Source organism: Plectropomus leopardus, chromosome 11 (assembly GCF_026936395.1).
Source record: "Plectropomus leopardus strain MGB_pleo_1.0 chromosome 11, ASM2693639v1, whole genome shotgun sequence".
Classification (NCBI taxonomy): domain Eukaryota; kingdom Metazoa; phylum Chordata; class Actinopteri; order Perciformes; family Serranidae; genus Plectropomus; species Plectropomus leopardus.
Window position 1 is genome coordinate 9,989,171 of NC_142186.1, and position 15,093 is coordinate 10,004,263.

Here is a 15,093-nt window from a genome sequence, read left to right on the forward strand (position 1 = left end):
GGTCATTACTGTTAGATAATATTTCACTGCATTTCCACTTATAATATTTTTTTTTCTCTTAGAAACAGCTCCCTGGGTTTTTGCAACAGGGTGGATAAAGGAGGATGACTCCTCAGATATCTCTATAATGACACAGGCTTAGAGTACATTACTGTGTTTGATTGTATCCTCAAGCTTTTCCTTGACATCCTTTGAAATCATAAGACAAATTGTCATGGTAGACATTCTCACACTCCTCACACACTTTTTTTGAGCCCGTAGTAGTATCAACAACTTTTCGCTGATGAGACAATAGCAGATAGTTCCATTTAATGCGGGAGAAACCATATGGCCGCGGAAAAGGGGTGTCAGGAAATTAAGAAAACATTCACGTGGACACCTAGCTGACAATTTCACCACTGTTGTTCCTGTGGTTAAAATCACACGTGTGAGTTTATATGTTCAATTTTAACACGAAACGTATCCGCGATATGAAAATAATCGCAGCGAGGAATTCCAGCGCACCCCCGCGAGACCGAATGGACTCGACCTACTCAATCATGCACTTCAGCATACACTGCAAAGAGCATGCTTTCACCTTTAGGATTGTCTCTGCTTCTTGAAGTCACCCTGGATTATTCTTTTGGATCAAGCAGGTACGCACATTTCCTCCTTTTTATACGCAGTATAGTACCGGACCATGTCGCGTGCTCTGAATGGGCTGTGGGTGGAAGGCGATTGTCGGATCTTGATTTATAAATAGGTTACATGCAGGCAAGGGTGTAGTGGCTGATTAAAGAAGAAAAAAATATCGTATGACCTCCTGTGGGTGATCGTCGCAAGGCACATAAGCGAGAAGTGTGGAAAAATATAATTTCCACTTTTCAGAGTCGTTATAGAACTTGGAGCAGTTAAATGATACTTGAGATGTGTGTGAGTTGCCGTAGTCAGTGTCAGGCTTTATAAAAGCTGCCCTAAAGTCTGTTATTCAAATAAGAAATGTGGGAATACACTGAGAACGGCCAGGGTGGTATCCTCCCTGAGGTTAAGCAAACTTTCCACCAGCTCACCACACACACTCATCTCTTCCTTGAGTAATTTCTTTTTTTTTTTTTTTTTTAACAACACACTCTATCACAGCAGCATACAGATTTGTTGCTTCAATAAAGTAGATTTTAAAAAAAAAAGCTCAGTGCAGAAACATCCAAAAGGTGGAGGAACAGTTTTTTGTTTTGTTTTTTTTAAAAAGATTGTTTTATTCACACAGAGACACAGGGTGGAGGTGGACGTTAGGGAGGGGTAGAGGGGGCTATATCCATATTAGGAAGACGTGTCCTACATAATAGGCATGGCAAAACTGCCACTGAGCAAGGCACAGGTGCCAGCAGCCGGAACGAAACTGCTCTACGTGTTATTAGTATGAGGATCTGAAACCGCTGGAAGATCTCTGCTGTGTCGCATTTCTTCTTCTTCTTCTTTCAATCTCTGCGCCAATTCGAGCTCTTACAACTCATCTGCATGCGGTGTGTGCGTGCGCGCGCGCGCGCTTGTGTTTGTGAGGGGGGGCGGAAACATGTGGCGAGGGAGGAGTAAAGGGAGTGGGGGGGGTATGCATGTGTGTGTGATGGGGAGTCTGTGCATGTAACTTTTTTTCTCCCCCCCTCCCAAATGAAGATGCACCTACAGGATGTGAGCCTGCTGTTATTGTAGGGGGACACAATGGGACTAAAGCCGCGTGTGTGTGTGTGTGTGTGTGTGTGTGTGTGTGTGTGTGTGTGTGTGTGCGAGACAATCCGAATTAATGACATTAATGACGTCTTTCTGGTTTGTCTTCAGCTCAATTATCAGACGTGTACGCCCAGGTGACTGTGCCAAAATGAGCGCATGTGGCTAAAAGTGAACCAAATTACAGATATGTGCCCAACATGTCTTTTTACGCACGAACTCGTTTGCACATGCTTGGTGGTGGGAGTGCTGGTGAGCTGGGGACAATTGTTCAAACCTCTTCTCGTCTCTGGACACTTTAAATAGGCTACACACACATGAACACGGCAGCTGATCGTGCTGATAGGAAGCGATGGAGACATAAATGAGACAGACACACAGTATGACCTCTGTGTGTGGACTCATGTTTAGGGACAAGGACTACATCGCGGGGACAAACTTTTCTGCTTCTGCTTTTTTTTCGCCCTCGATCTTGTCCTCGGTGTTTCTCACTCACACACACTTACACACACACACACGCACGCACACACAGAAAGCTTCTTTCCATTCGTGGTGCATTCAGGTGCTGCATAAACTCCGCCATTTGAGTGATTAAATCGCACAGGTTTGGTCACAAATACCTTCAATATGTCACACCAGGAGGGAGCTGTGCTCTCTAATGTGACTTAAAGGGTGTCCGATGATCACACGTGTTTTATCACAATACCATTATATATATATATTTTATTAATGATAACTCTAGAAATTAAATCAATTTAATCAATTAAAGTCAGAAAACTGTGAACAAGTACTAACATTAACCGGAAGCACTCAAGTAAAGGACAAGTACCTTAAAGTAGTACTTAAGTAGCCTATTACTTGATTAAAACTACTTTATTTACATTCCACCCTCGATAATACTCTATTTGGAAGCAAAGTAGGGGTCAACCAATATTGTTTTTTTAAGGCAGATACAGATTATTAGTAGTTAACAAGACCGATAACCGATATTTGGAACTAATATGCATTTACAATAAAATTAAAAATCTTTCTGTCAATATTTAGAATTTGGAATATAACAAACTCCAACTCAAAGCTTTGGTTTAAATGACTTTAGCAAATGTTTAATCAAAACTGAGACTTTCAGCATCATATTCAGCAAGTTCCCAGAAACTTTTTTGTTTTTTTTAGAAAAAAAGAGAGGAATAAATCAAAATAACACCCTAGAGTTTTACAAAGTAAAAGTTCCTCCCATGCTGACACTTTCTTTGCACTTTTTAATTAATAAATTTTATTGGTGATCATTAAAATAAATGGCCAATCAGCCAAGCCGATCAATCCGTCAACTCTTAAAGCACAGATATCACAAAAATCCCCCTTTTCTATGGAAGCTTCATCAGTGAGTCAACAGTTTCCCTTTACACTGAAGTGACCCCGGAATTCCCAACGTTTGCCAGTTTTCACCTCCGAGTCCCGCCATTTCCGACAACACCTGAAGGCAGCACCAGCGAAACGACAAGAGACGAGAGAGAGAGAGAGGGAGACAGAGAAACAGCGAGGGAGAGAGAGAGGAACCTGTGCTGCTCTCTAACGCAGGGAGAGAGGAATTCGCCAGAGATAATAATAATTCCACACGATTTTTTTGCAGAGTTGAACCTCGGGTCGCTGTTGTCAGTCGCCGCGCTGGAAGCTACACTGTGTCTCCTCTTATCTCTACCGGATCTGGACTCTTTCTATTTGCTTTTTTTGGAGAGCTGCACCGGTCCTGCTTTTTGTGAGTGTGTGTGAGAGCTCAGCGGTGCTTTAACTGGTAAGGAAGTGACTGTATATAATTATCACTGTTTGTTATTTGGAGGGTGCGTTCGTCGGGCTGCTGCTGTTACAGTGCAATCTTTGGCTATTAGTACACACTCTTTGGTTTTTAACCCAGTCATTTCCTTTAGGAGTGAAGATTGAGAAACGGGCAGCAAAAGTACATGTGCTACAGTGGAGATAAGGGTCATTTTGAGGAATGTTGGACTGATAACAGAGTGGAACCTTGCGACAAAAGACACACTGAAGAGCGCTTTACATGAACCAGGCAGAAAAAATAAGTTCTGTTAGGAATTGCACAGTGGTTTTAAAGGCGATGTAACGACCTTTTAAAGTATCACAAGAGTGATTTAAACTTACTAAACAGCAGCAAGAGACGCTAAGTGAAAATAATAGCTATGCCATAGATGATAATAGGAGCAAAAAAATCCATAAAGGTCACAATAAAAGCTGTTAAACATTAAAGATACCCATTATAGGTATATTATGGGATTGTCATAGTGATCCTCCCTCAGGGGGAAGGCTGGAGTATCAGAGGAGATAGTTATGTAAAAGCAGAGTTTGCAGGAGGGAGAGAGAGAGAGAGAGAGAGAGAGAGAGAAGTGAGCGCGTGCGTGTACGGGTGCGCGCACCAGTGCCAAAACATGCGTGCATCCATTCTCGTTTATAATTGAAGGTATACAAATGATACAAATGATAAAGAAAAAAACTAAGGCACTGTCTTATCTGGATTTTAACTGTAAATAGATTTTAGAGTGATCACACACACACACACACACACACACACACACACACACACACCACTGTGATATGTCGATTAATTGCCACTTGTGTGTACTTGAATGAGTTTTACTGTATGCTGTTTTTTCAACCTGTATGAAATTCTTTGTACTCTGTGTGTTATTCCTTCAGTTATTCCAGTAATTTTTTTTTTCAAACTGGCAGTGTTCATGGTGTCATCAGCCGAGAGCTTTCTGTGCTTGACAGCATTTTCTCCCCTCTCCTTTGATATTGTCTTTCTGTGGTGCGCTGTTTTTTCTCTCTAAAGATACAGTGTTTTCTTCTGTGTAAGGTCACACAGAGAAAGAGAAAGAGAGATAGAGAGAGGAGCGAGGAAGGGGAGGAGGGAGGGAGGAAGAGACAGGGTGTTGTTTTGCAGACAGGATTACATTGTCTCCCCATGTCAGATTTCAGACATTATGTTAAACATTTCTGCCACAGCCTGCTGCCCCCACTCTGTGGTGATAGTAGCAAACGCAACACCGCACAACAATAAATGGGCCAACTTCCCCAAACTGACTGTTGGATAATAAATAGTCCCTAAGAGCGCCACCTGTTTTCCAACCCATGAACAGTACCAGGAATAGATTTGAAGGTAAACACATTAAGTGTGTGAAGCTTTAGGTAAATTCTTTTCTTGGTTTCTGTGGAATGGCAGGAGTGTAAGACTTAAGGTCATACTTGGTTTTTTTTTAATATGTGTAAGGAAAAGCCACAGTGTGGGTGTATTTTTCTTCGTCGGTTATGTCATCCAAGTGTCCAAACACTGTCTGAGATCACTTGTTGAACATTGCTAAGCAATGCAAAAGAGGAACATGCCCTGTGTTTAAATATGACACATTGTGGCTATCAGTTGACTTTTACAAATGTGATTCATGCTGAAAAAAAAAGAGTCCACCACAGTTACGAAATGGGATTTAAATTATTTTTTTTTTAAAGTGTCACAGATGCCTCATATTCACAAACGGATCCCTCGAGAGCTCACACATGACTCAAGTGAAGCTTTTTGTATTTGATTGCCTTCCACCCTTGTGTCTCTTTTCATACGCTGAATAACTGCCGCATACATTGGGGCTTTTGTCAATAGGACTTTTTGTTTGTCTTTTGTGAGCAGCTCGTGTGCTTACTTTTCCATCTCCGTGCTTATCGTGATCAAACTTTCAACTCTGCCGTGGCTGTTTATCTCCTCCAAAGACCTGGCTTTTTTTTTTTTTTTTTGGCAAAGTTCAACCACCCCTTGCCCACTCCCTCCACCCACCACCCCCATTTTTTCCTGTATCTGTAGGAGTAAAATTAGCAATTTAATTTTTTTTGTCTTCTCCCTTCAGAATGTGGAAGTGTTTTATTGGTGTGGTGAGAAACAATGAGGACAAGGCAGGGCTTTGTGGTGGCAGAAATGCATTTTTAACCCATGTGAATGAATGGCGCCTCACATTCCACAGCAGCAGGCCCTTTACTGAATGGCAGCACTAACTCGGCTGTTTTCATTACTCATTACTGCCTTGTGCCTTTTCACCATGGACATAGTCATTTACCTTCACCAACTTAGAGGGGGGTTCAACACTAAAAAGACTCTGTCATAGGAGACTTTTTGAGGTAATATCACTGAGCTGAATATGGAGCAAACTTTTGCTTTTCCCTCTTTTTTTACTAATTGAAATAAGTGACTGGCGCTGCTGTATTTTTCTTTACTCAGCAGTAAATATTAAAGCTTATGTAATCAAAAAAATGTTTTGACAACGGATCGAATTACTAGGTGTAATGTGTTGTTCAAAGTGATGAACGCACAGTAAACTTTGCAGTTCCCCTCATTTCTACTGAGATTTATAGTGACTTTTAGCTTAGGCTATTGTTTTAGTTGTCTGACCCGCAACCATACTAGAATTCTGAAAATCCCTGCTTATTTCTTAGAAGTTAAAATTAGAAAGACCAATTATGAGATTATCTAGCAAACACAGTGAAGCTTTTAACAGTTGAAGAACCAGACATTTGTTTGTATAGACTACATAAAAGCTAAAATGAGAGTGAATATTGTACTTATATACTCGAGGCTAGAAACACAACCCAGAATTAATGCTAATGTGCTCTGCAGTTACTGTTTGCTAGCAAGTTAGTCATACCACACCAAGTCCAGCTTTGCAGACTAAATGCCAGTCTTTCCATTAATTTATATGCGGGCAGTGCATCTGCGCTTTCTAGGCCCCATGCAGCCTAGACAGCTGACCACTGAAAAGTTAACTTTGGGTTTAGCACTCTGCTAACTTGAATGAGGATTAAATAATTTAAATCAATCTTACTGTTCTTCTAGACTTTCCAAAGGATCAAATTCCAATTGTGAAAAAAATCATTTTGTGGCAGTTTTGACGCTTAAAAAAAAACGTATCCACTTATTCACAGACATCTTTTTCACATTGTAAGACTATGGGAAAAAGTTTTTTTGGGGGGCCCATGGCATCACATATAATTCCACTTTTGGCCAGTGTGTAAAATTAGCTTCAAAGCCTGGAGCTGTTCCTGGGGGCTTGTAGCAATCAGACCGTAAAAACAGCCACAGTCCACGAGAGCACATAATGTCTCTTTTCTATTGTGAAATATTGAGTAAAAGAAATACACTATGTATTGACATCTTGTGTACTACATTACAAAGAGGAGCACTTGCTCTCTTTGTGTGTGAGTGTGTGTGTGTGTGTGTGTGATTTTTGTGTCTGCAAAGATACTACAGTAATGATTATCAAATGGAATTCTTCAGATCTTTTGAACCAGCATAAACAAATGCACAGTAGACAAATACTCAGTTGCTGAGATGGGTAGATCGACTTTCTCTTTGCCCTCCACTCCCCCACAAATTGGCCTTTTAAATGACACTCCCACACCAACGAACAACTGCAGCTTATCGCCGCAACACTGGATTTTGTGTGTTGCAACCTAATACTAGAGTATATCAATGTTGCATTTACAGCTTGTTTCTGCTCAGTAGCCAAAAGATCCCTTAAGGCAGGTTTTAGAGAAGTATACTTGGTTTACAATCTCGGTTAGTGAAATCATCTTTCAATGTGAAATCTGACAGGTTGACCTTCGTCAAAAAAATATTGGAAACTAATTGCCTTGAAAAATGAAAGTAAATACAACTTTAAATCTTAATTTATGTTGACTTTATATCTAAGTGTTAAGTTTACTTGAAATTAAGACGTATTTACTACATTTTGTGAAGTTGCTGGAATTTAAAAATGACAAGTGAAATGACCTTGTTATTTCTTAGTGTTAACAAATTAAGTAAACCAGTCTTACTTAACTTGATCACAAAAAGGATTTTGCCAATGCTGACGCTAAGAGATCTGCGAGTTCTGTTTTCTTAACATGTTTGTGGATTACAGATACGATTGACAAGTTTACAACCAGCAGAATACAGATATATAGCACATTATACTTGGTTTACTGAAGTTGCTAAAACTCAGAAAGACTGATTTAATTCAGCTTGTCATTTTTAAGTTGCAACAACTTCACAAAATTAAGTCAATATAACTAATTTTAGGTAGACTTAATTAGATGTAAAGTAAACATAAATTAATTGTTATATTTACCACTCACATTTTTCAAGGCAATCTGTTTCCTTGATTTTCTTTTGAAAAGTAAAACCTTTGATAAAACCTCTGATTTTACAGTGCTGTCTCTTGTTTTAAAACCAGGTATTTATGTTATCAGGTGCATCTCCTGGTTAGTATTATTGTACTGTTTTGGTAACTGGCACTGCCTTAAGCTCAGATCTCACTTTTTTAAAATGTAATACTTACAAGTGATAGCATGGGCCAAAATCTTTGTTGGTGGTTTGCAGCACCTTGTGGAATTAATGTTTGAAGGAGTTTCAGAGCGAGCTAGTTACATATGTCATTGATTGAGTCCATTCAGTCCTTTTAAGATTGTAATTGCTACCCTGCTTTGACTCCTGACGTCTTCATCTCTGTACAAACGGCTCATGTTAGTGGTGTGTGGCTTTGAACTAGAATGAATATGAACAAAGCGAAGACATCAAGTCACAAGGCACACACTGAGTCAGCTCGGCTAAAGTCCTGTTCTTTTCTGTTCTCTTTTTAGATTGTATCAATCCTTTCTTCATGAAAGCAAAGAAGTATCTGCCTTCACAGGCTTAAATAACTTTCTGTGGCATATTGAGGTTGGATTATAGAGAGAGGCATCAAACAACAAGTGCAAACCCATTCTAACAGCTGTTCATTTTTTGGTGCTATGAAACAAAAAATGGAAATGCAACGGGGTCTAGTGTCTGTTCTGTGGTGACGGCATTGATTCCCCGCTGCATGGTGGGGGTTTCCACTCTGAAAGGGCAATCTCTCTGTGTTAGCCTAGAAACACCAAGCTCCTGGATTAAATTATAAATGAGCCCTCCATGGGAAACATATTGCTTACTGGCTAGGATAATCAGAAGAAATGTGCATTTACTGTCATCCTGCACATTAACAGCACATGTATATGTCCACTCTAAATTACTAAAATATTACTGGTTGCTAATTTTGATGAAAATTTGCTAACAAGTGGGTAGTTAATCCCTAAATTTGGGTCACACCTTCATCCTTTCCACCCATACAGATCAATAGAGACTCTGCCAAGCCAAGCAGCTTTGTCCAGGTAGTGAACTGTGAGGCCTGATAGCTGTCTCAATTAGACCCGAAGAAAATGATGTGGTAATCGGAGGATTAAGATAGGAGAGGGGTTAGAGTCAGTGGGGGGTAGGGGAGGTGGAGGCAGGGCACAGGGCCTTTTAGCCTCTGAAGTGGTGGGGAGGGGGGTAGAACATGGTAGCAGTGTTGCATAGGGTTCAACTGTTGCACATATTGATATTTTTTTTAAATTAAAGCTGCCGATAGTTGATATTTTGTGCTGAGATTGTTATGCTCAAACGTAACCATCATGACAAAGATGGGTTAAACTGCGGCATGCAAGGCCAGCCGTATAAACTAAAAACTCTTTGAGTGAGTGAGAGAGTGAGTAACTGACTGATGAAGTTGAATTGGTCAGTGTGACTGTTGGTGTGACGTTGCTGTTTCCCATTGGCTGCTCAGTCTTTTAAAATAAAAAGACACGGACACGGTGGACAGGCTGACAGTAGCTAACAGTCCTGTATTACTGTAAAATTAGTCCTCATTCTCTGTAACCAGTTTATGGTGGAAATAGCAAGCTAGAGAGATAAATGGCCATCCATGGTTTTTAAGTCAGTTTTGGATGGAGGAGAGAGAGGATCATCTTCAGTTTGAGGGACAGCTGTGTCTATAGGACAGGAGCCTTACATTTATGTAAATATTATTAACTACGTGTTACAATATTAGAATGGGTGGTGCCACCATTATAAAGAGAAGAAGAAAATAAAACACTGATTGAAACGGTGTGAGAGTGAATATTACGTGTTACACTGTTGGACCAGGTGCTGCCACAATGACAGAATTCTCTGTTTGGTAATCAGCAGCGATAGGATGATTCACAAACTATCGTTATCAGTGGAGCTTGGCTCTGATAGTGGCCTGAGGTAGCGCAGCCTCTGCCAGTCACACAGGGATGTTCATCCCCAGGTCCCACCGAAGCTGCAGTCAGTACAGTTTGAGGGAAAGCAGCTCCCTTCTGCTGTGTGACTGTTTCTAATGTTAACTGTACTGCTCTGCATTTTAACATGTATTTAGGCTGCATACCACCACAACAACGCAACCCCACTGTGGGTTGCCAAAGCTTCCCAGGGGGTTGTGAGGCCTTCTTGATTTTAAAGGCTTTTAAAATAAAAATAAAAATATATAAACTAAAATGAACAGCAGGCCTATCTCAACATTTCATTAATTTCTGCAAAGATAACTAAATGCATTAGATTAATGTTAAAGATATACTTTATTTAAAATCTCACAGGGCACTGTGAAGACCTGAACACAAGCTGTATTCACAGAGCCTTCACTCTCCGCTAAACGGCCTCGTCCTGTCATGGAAAAAAAGGCCAAGCAAAAGGAATTTCTCTAAAAAGAAACCTCCGGAGAGTGAATGATTGTAGGTATATAGATACCTATAAAAAGTTTCAACAACCATCAGGAAAACTCATCTCTGATGCAATATTCACAGGAAATAATATGCTTAAAATTCAGAATAATTGCTAATCTAACACAAACTTCCTGCAGTTAGGCATTTGGGGTAATTATTGTACTGTTATTGTTATAAATTCAATACAATATGAAATATCCCAAAAATATGTCATCAGTGTACTCAATCATAGTAAAGAAGTCCCTAAGGGAAAAAGGTCAGGAACCGCTGTACAAAGTCCAACCAAATGCTAGGTTTTAACCTAGTGTTGTTTTCATCAGAAGTGGTGGAAAACCCCTCTGAGACAGCATGCTATCACGGGACTCAAAAACTCCTCCATAAAAGCCAAACTATATGGATATTTTCAGTCAAGTTAATTATTAGAACTCCATGCAGACTTTGAATAGAAACAGTATTACAATGTGAAAATTTAGATATATCTGGTGCAGTATATTCATACTCCATGCCTGTGGGGGAGCATTCAGTTGGAAAATGTGGCTGTTGCAGTCACCAAATCTTAAAACAGCAACATGGGCTACGCTGAAAATACAAAATAGACAAATGAGAAACCCTCTTAAAGACAGTCTATCTATTAGCATATAGAGGGAGACATTCGGTAATGGAATTAAGTCAATGAAGGGAAGAAAACTGACAAGTTTGTTTACTGTAATTATTTAATATAGCTTCGTACTGATGTTTTAGGGTTATGGATAAAAAGATGGCAATGTTATTAATACAGCTCCTGTCATTACCCAAACAGCTGAGTGTGGGTGTGGAAGCAACCCACGCTAATTAGTTGTCTGCTTTTTTTTTTTTAATAAACATTGCAAGAGGCGACATTGTAAATATTATTGCCATATTTGCACACACCCACAAATGTTTAACATTGACAGTTAAATGCCAAACTAGTAATGACAACACACACATTAGAGCCCACTCACAGTAAATTCCACACTGAATGTTAAAGTAAGAACAAAGAGGGCATTCAATGTTGAGATCACTCCCAGGGATAAGCACAATTCTGGACTATTTTAGTGATGAATGGTGATGATTACAGAGGCTGTAGATGTATTTGATTGCTGTAGTTAGTGTAAGTAGTTTAACAAAACACTTACTCCTCTGATTGGAATATTCTTAAAGCTCAAGTCTGTGGGTTTAAGGGGATGTTGGCAGAAACGGGATTTAATATAATAAGTGTGTTTTTTTTACTGCATAATCACCTTAAAGTAATGGTTGTCGAGTTTTTGATAATAATGAGATGTTTATATTTATTTAGGGACCGGGTCACCGGAATAAATTCTAACCAGGAGGAGTTTATTATACACTTAAGTTGAAATTAGACAGTGCTTATGTTACTGTAATGAAAATACTTAAAAAGTTAAAACTAATAAAACATAATGAAATGTTGGTATGCAGCTTTAATTAGAAAGCAGAGCTCATGTGTATTGATAAGTTTTTGTCTTCATCTCACTTTGCAGGATCAGACTGCTTCTACCACTACATCCAGAGGTTGTACTAACAGATTATAATTTCATCATCTGTGCGAAGGCTGGAAGCATAATTTAAATCAGAGGTGGACCACACTGTGGGCTGATGGTCTTGATAATCAGGATCGGATATCGACCCCATTTATCAGTGCAACTCTGTTTGCATTAACTGAGGACACTTGCAGCTCGGGCCCGCAGTGATGCAACCAGCTTTTCTTGTCAGTGCACTGATTCCATCTGCTGAATTAAAAAATGAAGTGTGGACACCCCCACCACTCCCCCACACACACACACACACACACACAAAGTAGAATCTCACTTCAGTTCCAAATGGATGCCCGTTTACTACATTACAAGCTGCATCCTCCATCACTGGCACTCATGTTGATTTTCCATCTTACACATTATTGATGATCCAATGAAATAACAATCACGAGCACACGGCGCTGAGCTGAATGTGCTGGATTCATTAGCAGTGCTTATCAGGTTGGAGCTGACATAGTGATCATAGTTAATAGATTTCTGCCTGCTTCTGTGAACCGACGCTTGGCATTGTTGCTGTGATTGCTGTGGGATTAAAGAAGAGAAATAAGCTTAGCTGAGAGAAATAGCCCAGAGAACCACGTGGCTGTGATCAGGGATTGAGAGGCAGAAGAGAGAGAGAGAGAGAGAGAGAGAGAGAGAGAGAGAGAGAGAGAGAGAGAGAGAAGGGAGAGCTGCAGGGGGAAGGAACAGCACTCTTTGTCCAGCCCAGATGTCACCATAGTAGACTACCATTATTGATCCACTGCTTTACACACACACACACACACACACACACACACACGCACACGCACGCACGCACACACACACACACACACACAGAGATGTGCATGTGCACACCACAGACACACACACATGCTCTCATACCTTAATTAGATTGCATTAAAATGGGAGTTTAAAAAAGGATACCGTCAGTTCTCTTGCATTAACACCTTTTAGCATTGACTCAGTCTTCATTTTAGAAAATAGATGTCTAATTGCATATAATTCTTTTTACTAGATCATAAAAAACATGCCAATAAGCTGTAATATAGATCAGTTTAAGCATATTTTGATTTTTAAAAAAAATTGTAAAGCCAGCCTTTCTCACCTGTGCTATCTTCTGATCAAGTCAATTCATTGAAGGCTGTGGCCTTCCTTTTGATGCGCCACTCGATGGCACACAAACGCCGTATGTATGTTTTGCAGGGGTGATGGCTGGGCCCGACAGGGAGGGGACATGGCACCCAAACTTAATCCAAACTCACAGCAGCCCAGAGGGCATTAAGGGTGGGTGGGGGTTGGGTGAACTGTTTCCGAAGCAGAGAGGCTCCTTTTTAGCATGCACACCGTTCTGTTCCAGTTAAAAAACATGCTCAAAAGCATTGAAATAGTCGACAAAAAAAATTAAAGTTCTAAAATTACACCATTTTTGTGATAAGAAAAAAATTCTCAGATGTACAGGAAGTCATGTTTTTTCTTGCAGATTTTTTAGAATAAAGAGAAGAAGTAGAAAGCTTAAATTTTAAGGGACGGCCAGTGTGAGCATGCAGACAATGTCACCCATGGGAGCTCAAACTTCATAAACCAAAAAATACATAATGTGATTGATAAGAGAAAGAGGGGAGTAGAAATGCAACAGCAACCAGCACTGAGAACAAAGGAAGAAACAGGAATTTAGGGATCGAAAATTGAGATGTTTGCAAATATTTGCATCCTGTCTTCCTTACTTTAGATTCACTTAGATGCAAATACCTACTCCACCCCTTTACACATTACTGTAAAGCTGCCAGAACTAAACTCTTTGCTCTAACTGAGCATGAAAATGACTTTAAATACAAGAAACTTATCTCCTGTCTCCCCTAAATTGTGTCTGCTGCAACTGCCCCACATTCACTACATTGTTTGCATCATCTATTAGTCTGTAAAAGACTTTTCTGTTTTTGGATTCAGAGAAAAAGGAGGATAGTGGATGTAGTTAGTGCAGATTGAAGGCCAGTGATGTTGCATGTCTGACCAACTTAGGGAAACAAGCTGGAAAAGTCTCCAGGCTACTGCAGCTAATCATTGAGCCCACAGAGGAACTGATCGTTAGTCGCTGATGTCAGCCTAACCTTGCCGCGATGGGCTTTAGTGTTTGTTTGTGTGTATGGGAGAGGCGGGGGGTACAGATGGATGCAAGTTTGGACTTAATCCTGTCAAAACTGTTTGCTTTTCTGATCATTACTGAGGAGAGAGACATGGTCCATCGTGCCAATTATGGGATTACAACATAAAAAAACAACAAATAATATGACAAATTCTTACTACCAAAGAACAATGAATAAAAGCGACTGCATTGCGTTTTAAATGAGCAGGACTTTTTGCACAGCGCTGTCATTGACGTGCCTGCATGTCACTATTGTTGTGTCCCTATTCTGTGGGAAAAAGAGGTAGTGCAGTCCCACTCATATGGAAATACAGGGGGCAGTTTGACTTCTCCTTTGCTGCCAGAAACTGTCGGCTGTCTCAAAATGACTCAAAAGAATGAATAATGCTAACAAGTGACCATATTTGTGCAGTTTAAAAGCTTTATTGTGAGTGTACTGGAGGAGGCAGAAAATCCTAATTTGGGCAAGACTTGTGATTGTGATGCTTTGACAGTCTACTCCATTTGTTTTTATACCTAATGTGCTACTTTATAGAGAAGGGACTGAACAGGCGTTAGGAAACAGGGCATAGGAAGTAGTAGAGGAGGTCTGACAGGGTCAAGCATGCTTTGGGGTCATTGAGGACAGAGGTGAGGGGGAGGAAGAGAAGGGGGGGGGTTGCCCAGGGGCTAATGAGCTCACCCCAAATCCACATGTGGATCAGCGATACAGTTCAACTCCAAGCATGCATGCAAGATGAATGTAAGCTGAATGCAAGTGCAGGTTGCAGGCCATGTGCATCTATCATCTATTCTGAGGGTTTCTCTTCAGCAAGGATAAAAAGTGCAAGGCGACGCTTCTTCATTTTTCATTCTGCTAGTTTCCCATCATATTTATGCAAAAATGTTTTACAAATGATGCTTATTACAGACAAAAATAGCACAAATACTCTCCCCTCAATCATTTTAGTGATCTTTTTTCTTTTAAGCAAGACCCTTTTTTTAGCCCGTGCTTTGCTAATGTCAGCAAATTAGCTTCTAAGGATTATTTAAGCTTTTCTTCTAGATGGATTTCTTGCTGACAAAAGTTCATCAATTTTACAAAGTGTAGTT

The 15,093-nt window shown here is 40.1% G+C and overlaps 1 protein-coding gene across 4 annotated transcripts in view; it reads left to right on the forward strand.

Annotated features, from left to right (window-relative positions):
- Positions 1-527: 527 nt before the first annotated feature.
- Positions 528-15,093, forward strand: part of LOC121945323 (zinc finger protein 516-like) — a 57,494-nt gene continuing 42,928 nt past the window's right edge. Inside the window, exons 1-2 of one of the 4 annotated variants that reach the window (XM_088083993.1) lie at positions 563-635; positions 3,332-3,493. The gene's annotated coding sequence lies outside the window, so the exon portion shown is untranslated. Of the gene's footprint in view, positions 636-3,205; positions 3,494-15,093 lie in introns of those variants that run through there. The other 3 variants (XM_042489446.2, XM_042489445.2, XM_042489447.2) reach the window with 3 other exon arrangements.